Here is a 16,256-nt window from a genome sequence, read left to right as displayed (position 1 = left end):
CCAGGACGAAGAAAAATAGGACGAGACGAGAGATGAATCTTGGTGAATTTTAAACGTCAGAAAATTCTCCCATTATCCAATGAAGATGCCACTCTATTACCACAGTTATACAAAGTGATTCACGGATGCGTATCAACAGATCGCAGAGTAATTCTACGTTGCCGCTTTAAAATTGAAACGTCATACGAACAGATCTGCTGCGTAGTTTAGTTTTCGATGTATGGGTGATAAAATGAATGTTTAAAATCTTTGTTCTGTAACGATACCAACCGATATGAGTCAGGCAAAACTTTAGCCGGTAAGTGTCAGCGAGTATCTTCTTCTCGCGAGTTTGTAAGTATTCCAGAAGAAGAAAATAAAAATTTCACACTGTAAATTTCGGATAAGGTGAAAATACGGAATATCGACATGCGTTATGAATCATCCTGTATAGCGTTTGAAGGCTGCTTTAATCTGAGAAACTAGGCAGGGACATTGTGGTTGCATCGCGACCGACGAACCGTCGCTTTGTGCGGCGCGAATCGACTCGAATAGCGTGGCGCGCGGTCGAGGTCATTAAATGAAGTTAATTACGCCTGTATAATCCGCGAACAACTCTGGATTCTCTGTTCCGCGCAGTGAAAGCGCCGCGCGACAATACCGATTACAGAACAAATTGCTTCGCTATGCGAGGCAACGTCTTAATTGTGACTCTGCGTAAGTACCTAGCTCGTTTGTGAATGAAACTGCAGGGATCGGTGAATTAACCGGTCCAATCAGTGACATTATCTGCAAGATGAATTCATTCTCAAGTGCTAGAAACTCGACTAACGATGCTTCAAGTTGGTTTGAACGGAGTGGATCTTATGCAAGATTGAGAAATGTTTGTCTGCAAATCAGTTTACAATTGCTGATAATCCATTATTTCTATCAATCCTATTAGAATGAAGTTTCTTAATAGACATCGTCAATTTCATGGAATGTTTCACTTCAGATTGGTACATATTTAACGTCGTTTCTTAGAAGTTTCAGTTTGACGAATTAACGTTGTACAGTAATTTAAATAAATACTTGTCGAAGATTTTTATTTTCACGCAATGAAACTGCAGATATTACTTTTCCTCCATACATCCTGCATATGCAAAACGATATCATGAATACTACAAATATTTCCATATTAAAAATGTGTCATATGTCAGGTGTGCGCTGAGAGTAATGCACTGTTAGCAATAGAAAATACTTGAAGAACGACAAAACAAGGATACACATTACTATTTATAAAATACCAAAATCTTCTTCTTCGTCTCGCGATCATTTTCATAAATGAAGAACCTTTGCTCAAGCGGATGTAACCGGATTTAAAATTTCTTTTCTGTAATTTGCAGAGTTCTGATTTATTCCTCTTCGAAGGATATTCGGTGTCCTTCCTTCGTTCGAGTGCAAAAATTTCATCGATTTATTACTACGACGAACTGGTTACATAATGGAAACATTTAACTCATTTAACGCAACATTTAACGCAATTACGTTGTAAAAATTAAATTTAATTAAATTACGAACAATTTGTTGATTAGCGAATCTTTGTGGGGCATCGGCTTGTTCGACGAGTCTCGTATTATCCACTTACTCGTGCACAGCGACGTACAACGTTGCCTCTAACATTTTCGAGATGATATCGCGGAACAAGTTCGTCGAGAGTCGAAGAAAATAATTTCACTGAAAGAAGGAGGTAAAGGCGAGGCAAGATCTGCACGCTCCTTTGATGCCGGCGAGCAGGAAGCGGGTGGAAAGCAGCTTTGCTAAGTCGAGAAGGATAATTAAAGGTGCAATTTACCAGCATAATTACAGAGTTAAATCTAAATTATAGAGGTAACGGGCATCGACTGGAATCGTTTAATTGGTAACAATCCGGTTTTCCTTGAGACATGATTCGAGCGTTCCTTCGACTATATTGTCCACGCTCCGGCAATTTTCTTGGACAACGTCTTCGTGGAACCATTGCTACTTATTCTTACTTTGCTAACATTTTACAGCGACAATCCTAATTATACGCGTACTCAATTATACGCCACATTCTCTATCGCATGTATTCTTTATTTTTATTGGAATAATTTATCGTATATAGGAAATTGAGTTAGGAAATTGAGTTTGTATCTACCTGTTTAGAATTTATCACCCTATTTATGCAATCAATTTAGAAAGTTGTTTTCTCTCTTTAAAGAGAACTAAATCTTCGTGTTTCGTAATCATCCGTTTCATATGAAAATCATAGGAGAAAGATACAATTTCGGTCACATTTTTCCGGTTTTACAGAGAAACAATCATAAAATTCAATATGTCGTCAATCGATTTTATACTATCAAATTCTCTTTTTATTTGATTTTGTCGATCTAATTATTTCGATTTATCGATGCGTTGTCAATGCCTTTGTTACACGCTGGCCATTGTTGTAATTAATTAATTGCAGGCGAAAGCAAAGCGTGGTTCCTTCGTCCACATCTGTTTCACACGAAGCTACACACACGTAAACCCGAGAAAACCGCGGAACAGTTCGTGGAAGGAAGTAGCAGCAGTATGCGTTTTGCGTACGGATGCTCTCGGCCAGAAGCAATTCCCATGCATGGTCGAACTGAATAATTTCCGGTGGTCCATTGGCCCGAATCTTTGCTCGTGCATGTAAACGAGAGAACAAGCAATATTATAATATCTCTTCTAACGTTATATTGTTATCCGAAACTCTAAATTATATTTATTCATCAAACGTGAATTTTGGTATTTTGATAATTGCATAATACCCTTTTAAGATGAAATAAATTTAAGGTACAGGCCAAGAATATCGCTCTAGAATAAGTGATAGGTGTTTGAATGTAATGATATTGACACAGATATTACGATTGAATGTTCTGAGATATGACACTTTTTGCACCAAGGTCAAAGAATTCGAGGAAAAACGCGAAACAAAAATTCAAGATTATAGGGGAAGATATGTGTTACATTTCCTGACTTTTACAATTTTTTAATTTAAATAAATTTAGGCTTAGAACTTCAAGAATGAAAAACTTCCCGATTCTTGGCAATCTTTTAATATTAAAACCTATAGGACTGATGATAATACTAAAGACTTTTTTTAAGGACAAGTCTAAGTGCGTATTTATTAATTTTATACTGAAATGTTGCACAAATTAAACTTAAACAGATTGCAATGAACCTTTAACAAAGATCTTTAATACAGAATTTTGATAGATCTTTAATATAGCGAAGTTATGAATTTTAAACGATCTGTTTTACTTATATTTTATAATATCGTGTTAAGTAAAACACAGAGACATATCGGTTAGATTAATTTTAATGCAGTGATGGAATTATTTTATTGCCACTAGTATTATCGTTAGCACCGATGTGCAGAGTAATAAAATTTCATGATAAGTTAAATCACTTTATGACCTGTATTATTTGGATTCCTGTTTAGGAAAGCTGTAAGATTCATTTCGTATACTCTGGCTAAATATATCTAAGAATCGTCTTTAATCAGGAAAAATGCTTTGGGTGAAATGATGTTACGTAAACTCGCATGAAATGTTGCAGAATATTCTATTAACCGCGTAAAATATTAAACGCCGTTCCAGTTTTAAAAATTAAAAATTCGGGCATTTAAAGAAGAAAAATAGAAAAATAGAAAGACAACGAGCAAAACTGAAACACAAAATGAATACAAGAAATGAAAATAACAAGGAATATTCTCAGATCTCTGATATGGGAATTTCGAACAATCCAACTTAGTATTAAAGAGTTTTTGAGTGGTGAAATCTATTAGCGTCTACAAAATTTTTGTGAAATCGAAAAATCGAAGGTCTTGTGCTTTCCATGAGAGCAACGCTTACAGGCAGAATGGCATAATTACTATAGTTAAGTTGACATTTATAAAAATTTCATAAATTCGCAATTGCTATTCTTAAATCAGTCGACGTTGGTATTGAATCGATTACGTTGATTCACTTAGTAGTAGAAATAAATCACAAAACCGTGTTTTTAAATTCATTATACAAACCATTTTTTTCGTGACTTATTTTTCCAAAATTTTATCTGAAATCTCCGAAATTTACAAATGTAGAAAGCACAATAAATACTTGTCTTCAAGTTATTAAATAACTCCAAAACTATTATTTATCAAATACAGTTTATTACAGAAACATCTAATAAATTATTGGCGATATGAATTTTGCACTTTGGACATTGTTAGATGATTATAAATAAATAATTATTTCAGAAGGAATTAGAACAACTCCACTACTTCGTAAAATTTTTAAATTCTAGAATTCTATTCTTATAAGTCTGGGAATGAAATTGATCAGTTGCTAAAAAAGTGTGTTAAATCGTGTGAAAGCTTTGTTTGGAGAAAGGATATTTCACTTGAATCAAATAATAAAATCATCTAATACGTACTAAATTCAAATAGTTGGCTAACTTTTCTATTTGAAAGAAAATTGTTTACGAATAAAAAAGTAAAAATCTGTTTCTTACAAGAGACCATTTTCAAACCTTCTAATAATCAATCCTTCGATAATCAATCCTTCTTTTAATATTAATATTGCGATAATGAAGGTCCCACTAATCACTGACCATAAATTTTTCTCAAATTTCCTTTTCTCAAGAATTTTACAAATATCCGGACGCAGCAACGAATTTGTTACACAAGTTGAGATAAAGAAACAAAGAGATATACAAGCGAAAAAATTTGATATCCATTTTTACTTCAGAACTGGGAAAATTGGGCTCTTTCTTACTTTATATTTTGCCAGTTTCATTCCCGTTTTCCAGTTTCTACGGAAAAGTGTCGACCTATCGAACGATCGAAAGAGATCGTAGTGGTCGTGAGAGTGCATACCTTAATGGCATTATCCCGTCTAATGGTAGGCTCGTTCTAAAGAGAGGAAATCCACCACCCCTTTTCCACCCCTTGATGTTATCTAAAGAGAAGCGTTCGCTAATTAAAGTAACCCGAATGTGCAGCGCTTGCGCCTCGCTTGCATAATACGCGGCTCGTGTACAAATTCCAGCCATTCGAAGAAATATCCCAGTCGGATAATTGGGATATTTAATGAGTCTCGTTCTGAGTCGGGTCTCGGCTATTAGATAATTGATAAAGTATCGTGGATTACGATTGGTTGCGCTATCGTAGACGATACAGGTTTTAACGATGAGTGGTTTATTAACCATTCATCTCACGTTGCGGTTTCCTTTGATAATTGGATGCTTAGAAATATAATTGGAAACTAATTTTAATGGTAGTTTAATAGCTCTAATGACTATATTTAGTAATTTTAATAATACAAGAGTGTTTAGGTACTAATGAGAAACTTTGAAGTTAAAAGACAATTTTAACGATTGTTAAGTATTTTTAATAGATAATTGTTTTTCGTAATTTTAATAGTACTTAATAATTACTAGGATAATTAGAGATTTATGGGAAGATTAAAGATTGGAAAATAATTTTAGTATTTGTTTGGTAGTTTGAATAATGATATTTAGAAACTTTAATAGTCTGATATGTCTATGGGTTTATGGAAAATAAGTCGCTATTTGACTCCTATTTCTCTAATTCATGTTCATAAAAATATGATCATGCATAGAGATTCGTAGCCTAGTTGATATACGTGTGAGAAAATTTTAGTTTTATTAGAAGTCATAATCTTCTGAATTGAAATTATTCATAGAAGCTTTCAGGATTGATTGGAAGGAATTTATTTAACATTGTCTTCTCTCTCTCTTTTAACTGATTATCGGCTTAACCCGAATTTCTTACTGAAATGATGTGATACTTATATCTCACGTGAAAGATATGTAAAAGTTGCACGAGAATTTCTATTAATATAATTTCTTCAAAATTCAAATAAATTCAGAAAATTTACAAATGATTTTGAAATTTACAATTTCACAAAACGATTTTCAGAAAAATTATTCTCTAACTATTTCTTAAATTACATTCGTGGAAACATACATTTACATAAATATCCGCCATCTACCGATAACTCCATCAATGAAATTACATCGTTCCATTCAAAGAGGGTTGTTTACATCTTTCGAAGAACTAATATCTCCGAACTAAACGTATAACATGCAATCACATAGTATTACGTGCTATCACAGAGTCTAATCAAATTACACGATCGTATATTACATTACGGTATCCAGGTTACGCGTCCAATTCCCATATCAAACGCAACATCGTAATCAACCGATATTCCGGTAAAAGAGGTAACGCGGAGGATCGAACGTATCGCTATACCGATAGTTAAGCATCGCGTCGGTGCATTAAAAGAATTCTAAATTGAAAGCAACCGGTCGTTAAGGGGCCGTAAGACCCCTAAGTGCGTCGTTTGAAATCCAGATTTCCAACTCTGCAACTATACGCTCGGGATAGATTGCTAATCCTCCTATCCTCATCTTTTTTTCTCCCTCTCTCTGTACGGTTCTTTGGAGAAAAGAAGAGTCCATTGAAGAACAAGAAACACCGATCGACTGGATGGCCTCTCTTTCCTGTTCTCGCCGACCCTGTCGGGCATTCTTTGCTCCTTAAGGGCGCGCGGAACGTAGAAATGGCAGAGTGGAAACGGGAAATTGTCGGCACTCGATCCCCCTCGGACGTAAACGAAGACGTAGTGAGGCGTGCAATGATCAAGTATATCTGGGAAAAGATTAACGACTGGTCGGGGCCACGTAAATCGAGAGAAGAGAGGATCGACGGCACAAGAGAGCAAGGAGGGCCAATTACGGCCGTCTCCTCGATCCGTCTCGCCTCGATTTCGACTCGATTCCCCGATTTAATCGAAGTTCGACGGCCCACGGACGCCAACTTGGCCGCAACTCGCGCGCAGAAAATGTCTAGAAAGTTGCTCCGCCCCGGCCCACCACGTCGAGAGCGCATCCCTCTGCGAATTTGAATGCGAGAAGGGATGAAGGCTATGATGTTTGCTCGAAGAAGTTCGCGTATCGGTGATTTTGCAATTAAAAGTTTCGATCTCTTACTATTTTCTTTGGCTTTGTATGTACGACGTGTCTCAAAAATTCTGCTAGAACTTGGTTTATGTTAACTTGTCAGGGAGCAAATAGTTTGTGTTATTAATCTACCGATTCCACCTAATATCGGTAATTTTTCATTCGAATTATAGGAGTTCGTGATTAGATAAGTGGGATATAGTCGTTTAATCGGGTATTAAGCAACGTTTCTTCCAACGGGTAAACGACAAAATGAAGAGTATGCAACAAACATAATTGCGTTGGAGAAAATTCTGTTTGAAAATATGCTGTGATATACGTGAACCTAAACTATAAATTAGCGACATCCTACACACAAAAATAAGAAAGTACGAAGCGTCGAAATTGTAGAATCAATTGGCTTCCGAACAAATATAGAGTTTCTAACGCAATCTTTCTTCTTGCTTTAATTGATCATTTACTGTTGCATCAACCACTCTTGTAAGCTATCAGTGACTCTGTTGAAATTGTAAGTTAAGTTCTTATTTTTGATTTTTGATAAATTATTTTGAGTCACAGAATCTGCCTCGATTTATTTGTGGCACCATTTTTAGGACACGCTCTATATGTGATTTAGCTCAGATTTGGTAGCCAATGTGTTTGAGTTTTAGGAAGGATCGAGATAGATTGAGATTGATGTCCTTGTAGAGATCGATGGTTGGATCTTGAAGAAAGAGTACACGAGTTTCGAGAACTTGACGATGGACTCTATTTGTCATTGTTAGTCTGTCTTGCCACAGTTTGGATATAGAAAATGGATGTACTAGATTAGACTAGGATATCGAGGATTTTTAAAAGATTTGAGAATATATACGATTTGATCCCTAGAAATTTTTAGTAAAAAAATACAAAACCATCGTACAAGTGCAAAATAATACAAGTTTTATAGTAGCTTTACTGAAGTTATGGGATTATTTATTCCATCAAACTTCATCCAAGACGAAGCCAGGTCAATTTAAGTTCGACAACTAACGATTCCCTGATAAATTTAATTTGAACCATCTATCACGGATATCGTCAGAATATCAATCTAATCGACAAGTAAAAATGTACAGAGTTCACAGAATACTTGAACTTCATCAATTTTCTTTGCCTCTCAGATGATGCTACCATATTCTTTGAATATTGATCAGAAAAAAGTGGATAATCAATGGTTTATCAAAAATTTATAATAGATATATAACATAAACATAAATATAAAATAACACATTGGTTCCTCCGTTGATCTTTCTATTAATTTACATACGATCACTCTATTTCAAAATGTTGCGTATTTCTATAAATACCTATAGCATTGGCATCTACGAAAATTTCAATTTATTACGTTAGAAATTTCTGTATTTATTTCCTTTCAATTTAGTTAATGTACTAATTCTCGTTCAATTTCTTTCTCCTCACAATGTTCGTACAAGTAAACATTCAGTTCTGTTATACATATAAAGGAGACAAAATCAATCTTCCTTTAATTTTTCTTTAATCATTATATCAAAAAAATCTAAAACATCCTACATATATATCAATCTTCCTATTCTCATAAAAGTAAAGAAATATTTTTTATCTTTCATCTCCATAAATTTTTCCACCCAAGAGAAAAAGCTCCTCCATTCCACTCTTTTCGTTGTTTCCTTTTTTCCCTCTCATTTTCAGTTTATATTAAATAGAACGTCTTTATCGAAAATCCACTTAACCCTGATCCTGCGCTCCGTACAGCATCTAACCGGATTTCGCATTCGCGAGGAGTACATATACGGCGCGAAACGAAGGAAGGAAGGTCTTCGACGTTAACGAGATTGTAATATAACGAATTTGCTTATCGAGTTGCATCGGGCAACCAAGTCTGGTAGTTGCACAAGGATGTCGTTCTCCGGTTGTTTGGACGCGTGTTCCGATATTGTTCCAAAACGGTCTGAAGGAGTTTCAACTGTTCCATTATCGCAAACACGTAATCCCGTAAAGGTAGGAGCCATTCTCGTCCGCGGAACGATGTCGACTGCAGTAAGGAACTTTGGATTCCAGGCTGGCTGCTATCAACCCATGAAAACGAAGTAGTTTCTAAACGATTCTGAAAGCACGTTCGCGCTTTCCTCTTTAGTTATACTAATTTTACGATATACCAACTGCTTGACCTGCCGCGTTGCCTGTTTATCCTGCGCAGTTTTATACTGACAGCCGACGTTTCCAGAGAATTTACAAAGTTACCGGTTGGGCAGAGTCGGTACAAAATGCTAGAAAATTCAGTTTGCTAGTGGTATAAAGGTTTCTTTTCTTTTAGAGGACAATTGGATGGATTTTTGATGGTTTAGAATGATTTGAAATTAGAGAGTAATTGAAGTAATACTGCTATAGATAGTTTAAATTAGAATCTCTAAAAATCGTGATGGTTTCGCTTGTATAATATTTAATATATAATACATAACAGATGAGGAAGATAAGTACGTATTGAAACACCAATGAAAAGTCAAAAGGCCAAAGATCACATCGCAGGTTTACTCATAATTTGACGACTTCCAACGCATAAAAGACAGCCATCTTCCTACCATCCTTAATTAACCAGCAACTTCCTCAACTTAGCCTCCAACACATTTCCTACATCTATATTCCAACGTTAAGTCTCTTAATAGCGTATAAAGCATCTTCCATAAAAATCATCCACCAATAAAACCACCACATTAAATTAAACACACTTACCAACGAGCTTTCTTAATTTTATCAAAGAAGAGATATTCATTCCGAAGAACTCCTCGCCATTACGTTCTCTGTTGATTCCCTAAAGAACTTCAATTCTCTCTCTCTCTCTCTCTCTCTCTCTCTCTCTCTCTCTCTCTCTCTCTCTCTTTCTCTCTGATTCGCTTTTTCCTTCTTGGACCACGAAAAATTCTTCGTCACGAAGGAACTCGATAGAACTCGAAGGAGAAGAGGGAATCGAAGGAGCGGAGAAAGGAACGATCTCGTGGAAGCAGGCTCGTCGCGAAAGGCACTTAGTGGCTTCGCCTGATATTAGCATATAAACTAGAAAATGTTTTATCGCGCCTCCGCGAGACAGAGCCTCTTGGGGACGAACGCGGCGTTTCACCGCGCGGCGAAATATTTATTGGCCCTTAACGATCATTAGGGAAGCCCGAAAACAAATGGACACACTCGACTCTGCCGCGAATGCCGCGATCCCCTTTGATACCAGCCAAACGTCCCGTTCTTTCTCCTCGTTACAACGCCATGGATACGTTCTACAGGTGCGCTCGAAGCTTTCGTGTTACTCTTCTCTGATTCTTTTTCTTCGTTCGCTCCCTTGCTTTCGTTTCTTGTTCTTTTCTTACCTCTTCTTCTCTTTTCCCTTGTCATCGAAACAGTCGTTACGGTGAAATGTGTTGGGATTTTTATGGAGTATCGTCTTGTGGGTTTTTAGCGATGAGAAGGTGGGAAGAGGTGATAAAAGAAATTGGAATGGTACTTAGGGAGCTTCTTGAGTTATCGTATACCCCTTTTGCAGTTGGTCAATCATATAATATGTTTGTGCTTTACGCCGGGATCATCTTTATCTTTATGCCGGGATTGGCTATAATGTGAGTCTTCTGTATCTCTTTGATTTATATATCTTGTTTTTAGGGAAGAATTTTTTATCTAAAATTTATAATAATCGTAATGTAATCGCGTAACCATAGGGTACTCATATATTGAATATCTGTTTACTATGATTTCCTGCATATGAAAATATCCGTTGTTTACGTCCGAATATATCGTTGTTTTACCTTCTTTTGAGTGGAAGATTTTTAAAAGTAGAGTGATTAATTTAAAAGTACATGTATCTTTTTACTATGACAAAATTTTGGAAAACGAGAAGTCCTTGTTTTATATATTTTATAAGAACAAAAGATTCCTTTTCATCGATTTATAATTTGCTACAATTATACGTCACATGTGATCATTCTTTTTGCGAAACGCCAATTACTTTTAAAGCAACCCTTAAAGAAATCAACTAAATAAAATACATTTAATTTAATGGAATAATATAAAACATTGTATAAATCTAAAATATGCATCTACCTGGATCTTATCAAACTGATTAATTATTCCTTTTCTGATCGTTCCTTTTTCCTTTGCAGCGCTGCTGTCAAACGCAGTTCGCTTTTTATATTCTCCATGTCTCTCTCACTCTCATCGACAAAACGAATCAGACAGAGAAGTGAAACGAATATTCGAACGAACATAATTGTACTTTGAGCTTGCAGGAAAAAAATATAAGGGACAGGAAGGGAGAAGGAAACGTATCGTTTGATTTTTATTTCTTCTCGTTCGTAACGTCCTTTATGATTCTTTACGAACGCGTATGTAGCAGGGACAAGCTGTCGCTCGAGCTCGATGAAGATTGAAAACGATACGGCCATGTAATTGGATTTTCTTTTTTGCCTTCTCAGATTGGTTAATGTTCGTCTTTTTCATCAAGCTCAGCGTCGCTTCGAATCGAAGCGAGAAATATGATCGATCGATGTCGAATATTTCAGACTGTTTCGCGTGGAACGTCGAAGGAATCGCGATTGAAGTTTTTGCTATTGCTGTAGAATCCATGTACACGTGTTCTGAGTGATTGAATGAAAATAGCCAATGCATCAAACCTTTATTTTCATGGACGTACGAATTATTTCGTTCTCTTTCCAATTTGAATGTTTTATTGTTGTTATTGCCTAGATATTGGATAGTAGCTACCGGATATTTCATTATTAATATTGAATAAACAGTGAATATTTTATCATTAGTACTAGACAGATCTTACATATTTTATTATTAATACAGAATATATATCGAATATTTTAATATTGAATTTTTTTATAAATGGTTTTGCGATATATTCAAAATGTATGCATGTATTATCACGTACTAACTAGATAGCTCGTGAGGAACCGCGTTTTGGATTATAATTTTTATATTAACTCTTTCAGAATTTCTTCCTTCGTAGCTCATGAGAATAGATTTTCATTTATCGCGAATAAGAAAAACATGTTTCTACCAATGGTTTTATAAAAAAGACACAACGCACTAAAATTAGACACCAGTTTTATCGAAAACAAATATATTTATCCTTTAGTTATTTCATAACTTATTAAACTGCAATGTTATGTTCCCGTTACATGATTCGACTGACAAACGGTTTATTTAATCAAACGTTAATTAAAATTTCGTTGCAGCACGTGAAATTCCATTGCATACATCGTAGTCAACTAAACTGCTGTACACGACGTAAAATTATAAAACAAAACAAGGCTGTTGGGATCGTAATTCACGAAGAAGCACCACGTCGTGCAAAGAAAGAACGTAAAAAAAATTGGTTCTTTTGCGAGAAACGCGTATATATCTGTTCGCATAAATCTGTCGCTTAAGTGGTGTCTCTTATTTCAGTGTACGTCGCGTTGGCACCGGCAACGTGCTCGTGTCACGGATACGCAAATAAACTTTAAACTCAGCCAGGAGGAGGAATTATTTCGCGTATGCCTTTCCCGTACGATGTTTAATCTACATATCGTCATTGACGATAATTAAAGATTTGTATCTCCGTCCAGTTCCTTCCTCCTTCTCTCTGTTTTTCTGAATTAAAACGCAAATTCGGTACATTGTCACATGGGAAAAAGCTAATCTTCTTTCGAGTAATTAAATTACGCGGAATTAAATTTCATAGGAGTACGCTTGAAGATTGTAACGTTTCTCTGCCAGGAATGAAATGTCCCTATTGAAGGTGAAATATAGAGGTATAATAATTTTATTTTATTCGCGCATTCCAGATCTGTAGTCACGTTTCGAGTTTTCAAGTATTCAAATATCCATAAAGTGTCTAAAGATAAAAAAATGTTTAAAATTAAGAAACTGTACATACAAATTTTAGCGACTTCCGTATTAAAGTTTTACCATATTATTATCAATTATCTTTTATACTTCTTGTATTATAAACTTCCCCTTATCCGCCAGTGAAAATGTGTTGTAAAGAAAGGATTCAGTGGTTAGCACGTATCCCATGCCATAATTGCAATTAAAAAAGTGGTAGAAATTGCAATTAATACAATAACGAATGATTATGAATAATTTCTTTTGAAATACTTCGTGAGGAGATAATTACCAGAAAAGATTGCTCGATTATTTTACTATTATGTTTGTCTTTATGGCAATGAAATTGCAAAATACAAAGTATATACGGGAGACACAATTAAATAATGCTTATACAGAGTCCACACGTGCGCTTCTGCCTCTCAAAAGATTAATAACTTTGTTCTAATATTTATCAGCACCGTCGTGCATTCATATCAACGAAATATAATTAATTACTCAGAGTAATTGTTATTCACCGGTTGTTGTTGCGCCGACGAATCGGTGCACGTGTCGTCATTAATTTGCCGACGATATTTTTCACGATGAAATGTTTTCGTTACGTGCCGATAAATTATGTTTAATGACGAATATCGTAGACAATGGATCGCGAAGTAATGCTAATTAAATTATAAAAATAATATTAATTACATTTAAGAAGTAATCGTCAAGAATAATATTATATATCAAGTCTATTCGTTTAATGGACGAAGCATATAATATACGCGTTCGATGAGAGATAGATAAATGAAAGCACATTATCGTCAAGTTCTCGAACTTATCAATATTTGTTCGTAATATTAATCTTAGAAGCCAGATTAAAACACAGATAATCTGACCTTAAAAATAAAATTTAATATTGGTTTTTCTGTATCATTTCTAAATTAGACTTTAAATTGCAGTTATAATAATTTATTCATTGAAATTGTTCGTCCTGCTACATTGCCCGCCAATATCCATACAAAATTTTAACCTAAAGAAAATTTTATTTAATGAATTTCGTCAAGATTGGAAGTGGATGTGGTCGATAAATGATACCCATATCGTATAATACAAAAAAATTTTATTAGAAGAGTTTTACTCACCGATATATTATAGTACTATGTATACTTGACATCTTGTCTGACTTTCTCGTCCGAGCTACACTATAAAGAAGGGTTAAATCTCGTCTTTGTATGATTGAATGATTCTAGAAAAGTTTGTTTCGAGCGTGACCTGCGGAGCCGCGTGCGTTCTGTTTCAGTCCGGTCGCTGGCGTGTCGCCAGGCATCTCGCAGCGTATTTTCAGGATCGTAACATAAAGCTGAAGATTTATAGCGGCGATGCGACCCGCTCAGCCGAATGTATGTTTTTCGACGTCCGCAAGACCGCCTTCGGAACCTTGCGAGCCACCGAGTCAGAGATCAGCCGTAAAACTTTGATCTACAGCTTGCACCTACCTTGACCTTGTCACGTTCATGTCATTTGTTTCGCCAAAAAAGGTTCACGCGTGAATGAACTTTGTCTTAAAAATCGATGCCAAAGGTTGTGATACCCTCCCACACTCGACGTCACTTCAACTGTAGAGCAGTAACTCAGTTGAACTTTGATAATCAGAAAACGTTTATTAATGGAAAATTTAAAAATAATTTCTCGTAGAAAGAGAAGAGAAACAAGAGTAGAAATTGGAAGAAATCCTTTTTTGCATTTTCACTAATAATGTTGGCGGGTTTCCTTCGTTGAAAACAAAATTATTCGATTACCTGAACATAAATGTTCGTATCATAAATATAAGATTATCGTGTGTTATGATTCATTTAGTTAATCAACATCTACAAGACCTACAAATTTTTTAACGGAAGAATTGACAGTTTTATTTGTATTTAATATCTAAAGAAAGAGATATTCTTCGTATTCCAGTTCCAAACTTGAAAATTTTCAATTCTGACGATTCTTAATGAGAATTAAGAGAGCGGAAAACATACAAAAATTGTTCTGACGAGGAAGCACTGACAATTTCGTCTGCATAAAAAATACTGATCAATTCGTTTAATTATGTGCCTCTGTCAGATATCTTTCTCGATTTTACAAATGTACGTCGACCATTTTAAAAATAGTATACGATTCTTGTGTTCTGCAAAACAGCGCTTTCAATTTTGAGATTATGTAACCTTATCTGTAATTATAGATCGAACTAGGTGATATGGTTGAAGCTATAATTGAAAATTTGAATTGAAATTATACGAGAAATTGAGTTAGATAACGATATCTAATCTCAAATGTTGCCTCTGACGATGCTCCATTTAGAGTGTCTATTCGCGTTCAACTTTAATTGGGACCACTTATTTTTAGACGATCAAGTATTGTAGCAATTTTATACTGTTAAACTGAAAGATATACGAAACTTAATTGCAAAATGCTATTAATAGAAGTATCGATACTGGAATTTCAATTGCTCGTTATTGTAACCCATAGCAAGTTGGTCAACGTATATACTATTTACTATATACGTATATATGTATGTTAGAAATTTCTCCAGGTAGCTTTTTCACACTCAAAATTTTAGGATAAATGTTGTACCCTTCCTCACTGTCCACTTGTCAAAAAAACATCGCTTCATAGTCAACTCTAGCTAACTGAGCAGACATAATCGATGCCTTATAACTAGGCGATTTTTAGTCACAAGTTATCGACTTTTCAGACATTCACTTGTGTAATCTGCCGAAATTCTTATTGAGTCCTCGATTCCACCACAAATTATGATAAGGCTAAATAACGGCAGACTACCTGCCATTATATCGTCTCGAAAATGCATCGCAGTTGACACATATACTATGTAGAACCGATGCGTGTTATTTTTAATGATATAAACTTAGATATGGGTCATATGGAAATACAAACATTCATAAATATTTGTCAAAATACTGCTTCATCATAACTTCTTTTTGTATTAAATATAGATATTGATACTATGTGCTATTTAAAGCTGAATTGAACCAACGATCTCAACGGCCCATTAGCTCAGTTGGTTAGAGCGTCGTGCTAATAACGCGAAGGTCGTGGGTTCGATCCCCCCATGGGCCAGTTTTTTTTTTTTCAATATCTGGCAATTTTTATACATTTAGAAAACAAATTTCATTACATTTCTTAAAAAGAAGCATTCATTTTTTGCTATTTTTGCTACAAAAATTCAATAGAAAATTTTATGGTAGCAGCTCCGAGTATTCTTGTTAACAGAAACTACAAATAGACTCTAACCTGATTTCTTCTTCATTAAAACAGATCTATCTTACGTCGTTCACTCAAATTCACGAAAATTGATACATATGTCCAAAATCAGTACACGTGTTCAAAATTTATACACTAAATTTATCGAAAATTGATACGATCTTCGCACGTGACAAATTCAATTT

General features: G+C 35.1%; 1 protein-coding gene and 1 non-coding gene across 2 annotated transcripts in view; both read left to right on the top strand.

Annotated features, from left to right (window-relative positions):
- LOC126914738 (mannosyl-oligosaccharide alpha-1,2-mannosidase IA-like) overlaps window positions 1-16,256 on the top strand; it is a 588,982-nt gene that overhangs the window by 211,124 nt on the left and 361,602 nt on the right. The gene's annotated exons all lie outside the window — the stretch shown is intronic.
- On the top strand, window positions 15,854-15,927 carry Trnai-aau (transfer RNA isoleucine (anticodon AAU)). Its single transcript has one exon. It is a non-coding gene; the product is annotated as a tRNA-Ile (tRNA).

This window comes from Bombus affinis, chromosome 3 (genome assembly GCF_024516045.1).
Source record: "Bombus affinis isolate iyBomAffi1 chromosome 3, iyBomAffi1.2, whole genome shotgun sequence".
NCBI lineage: Eukaryota > Metazoa > Arthropoda > Insecta > Hymenoptera > Apidae > Bombus > Bombus affinis.
This window is presented reverse-complemented; position numbering and strand designations above follow the sequence as displayed.